The sequence below is a fragment of the Oratosquilla oratoria genome, chromosome 14, assembly GCF_046742065.1.
Source record: "Oratosquilla oratoria isolate Oo_2021 chromosome 14, ASM4674206v1, whole genome shotgun sequence".
In the NCBI taxonomy this organism is placed as follows: Eukaryota; Metazoa; Arthropoda; class Malacostraca; order Stomatopoda; family Squillidae; genus Oratosquilla; species Oratosquilla oratoria.
The window spans coordinates 42,951,173-42,953,672 of NC_134790.1; the positions used below are offsets into that span (position 1 = coordinate 42,951,173).

The 2,500-nt window shown below is 52.0% G+C and overlaps 1 protein-coding gene across 7 annotated transcripts in view; it reads left to right on the forward strand.

Annotated features, from left to right (window-relative positions):
* The window catches only part of LOC143032853 (LIM/homeobox protein Lhx3-like), a 541,576-nt gene that overhangs the window by 456,921 nt on the left and 82,155 nt on the right, over positions 1 to 2,500 (forward strand). The gene's annotated exons all lie outside the window — the stretch shown is intronic.

A 2,500-nucleotide genomic window follows, 5' to 3' on the forward strand; every position in this document is an offset into this window, starting at 1 on the left:
GCCTCCACGCCACGTCAGGGAGCAGCTGGCCTCCGACACAGGGCTGGACATGAGGGTGGTGCAGGTCTGGTTTCAGAACAGGTACGTGTTGAAGTGCTGAAGCCCACACGACCCTCCCGACCGTGGGTGCGTGCCCCTGCCCGCCTTCCAGGGCGCCCGGCTTACCCCAGAATAGTAACAGCAGCAGCAGCAGCAGCTATTGCAGCCACTGTAGCACCAGAAGGGGGAGTAGGAGGAGGAGGAAGAGGAGAGGAAAAAGTAGGAGGAGGAGGAGGAGAAGAAGGAGGAAGAGTAGCAGATAGAGGAGGAGGAGGAGGAGGAGGGAGAAGAGAAGGAGAAAGGGGAGTTGCATAAAAAAACGGAAAAAAGATATAAGAGAAGATGAAAAAATAAATGAGCAAGAGGATGTTGACCAAAAGGTGGGAGGAGAAGGAGGAGGAGGAGGAGGAGGAGGAGGAGAAGGAAGTAGTGGTGGAAGATGTAAACGAGTTGAAAGGGTGAAAGACAGGTGAGGAACCACGAGAGAAAGAAATAGCCTGATGAAGGAGGAGAAAGAGTAGGAGGAAGAATGAGCTGCAGCAGAAGTAGGGGCATGTTCTCCTGGGGTGGGCCAGGCCCTCTGGCAGGCCGGGGTTGCCCCCGCGGCGGCGACGCAAGCCATGACACTGTAGAAAAGCGGCGACACTGCTCTGTAGCTCGTAGCCGCCAACGCCGCCGCCGCCGCCGCCGCCACCACCGCCATCGCCGCCACCACCACCACCGCCGCCGCCGCCTCCGCCGCCTCCGCCGCCACCGTCGCCTCCGCCACCACCGCCGCCACCGACACGGTCCAAGAACCAAAGATCCAATGCAAAAAGATTGGCGCTCGACCTGTCTAGCTGCCGCGCCCGTGTTCCTGCCTTTGCTTTGCAATGCCTTGTTCTAACACGTAGCTGGTCTAGATAATCTCCTGCCCCTCCTCTTTCCCCTCCTCTTCCTGCTCCATGTACACCCTCCCTATACCTGCCTTCTGTACCAAACGCACGCACGCAAGCACGCACGCACTTACACACTCGCGCGGCAAGTGCCTGCCTGCATGTACTGGCAAAGCTTTTGCAGCAAATGGGTCGAGATGGCAAAAGCGACGAGAACACGGCGGAGGAACCACCTGGTGAAGGCGCGCCGGCGATGAAGATGACGGTGACCACGGCGGCAGCAGCGGCGGTAGCAGCAGCACCGGAGTAGCTAGAGCGCCTTGCTTGTGGTAGCTGAGGTGGTAGTGGCGGTGGTTGGGTGGTGGTGGTGGTGATGGTGATGGTGGTGGTGAACCCGGGTCTTTGCTTTCTACTGAAGGGAACGACGAAGAGGAGCAAGGGAGAGGGTTAACGGGGAGCGGGGGGCCATCTCACACACAGGACTAACCTTGTGCAACCCCCTTCTCTTTCCTTTCCTTCCCCACACCCCTACCCAACACTTTCTACACGCCCCCTCGACCTCTCCCCCCGCCCCTCCATCCCGTTACTTCTCCCAGCTCCCCTTCAGCGGGAGTCGTGGGTCGCCATCGGCCGAGCCTGAATACTCATGGGAGGGAAGAGCACAAAAGGGCTGATGACCTAAGGGTAAAAGGTGACCCAAGGGCAGCGGTGCATCCCATCGGGCCTTACGGTAGAGAAGCTGTGTGGTTGTAAAAGTAGAGATAGAAGCTAAAGAAGCAGAAGAAACCGGGCGTAGAGTAGGAGAAAGAGGAGGAAGAAGAGGAACCGAGGAAAGTTTAGGAGGAGGGGAAGGTGGAGTAGAAAGAGGAAAGGAGAAGGAGGATAAAGAGGGTTAAGCTCAGAGTGAGAGTGGAGTAGTAGAGAGAGAGTTTCAAGCTGTGAGCAGTTGAGCCGATCGAGCAGCTGCAGCATCATCAGTAGGTAAGCCAGACCTGTACACACCCTCGCGTCCAGTCCCTTCACGTCACGCTGCATGCTGACGTTGCCGCGTCCACAGGGGGCAGTCTTCCGCCCGTCGCGTCTCACACGCCGTCACACGCCCCTCCTTTTGTCCCGCACCCACCCCGCCCACCCCGTCCCCCAACACCCCCATCCCTATTTTAGACCCGATGATCGTTTTAGAACAGGGGGACTCTCTACTTCGTAGTCGAGAGTAACCATCCCTTGACGTTTGAATATATATATATATATATATATATATATATATATATATATATATATTATATATATACACATATATATTTATATATATATATACATATCTGTATATGTATATATATGCTGTATATGTATATATATGCTGTATATATATATATGTATATATATATATATATATATGTATATATAGATATACATGCATATATGCTGTATATATACATATACATATGCATATATATATACATATATATGCACATATATACATATATATGCATATGTATATGTATATATATACATATATATATATATATATATATATATATATATATATATATATGTACATACACATGATTCAAAATCTACGGGAC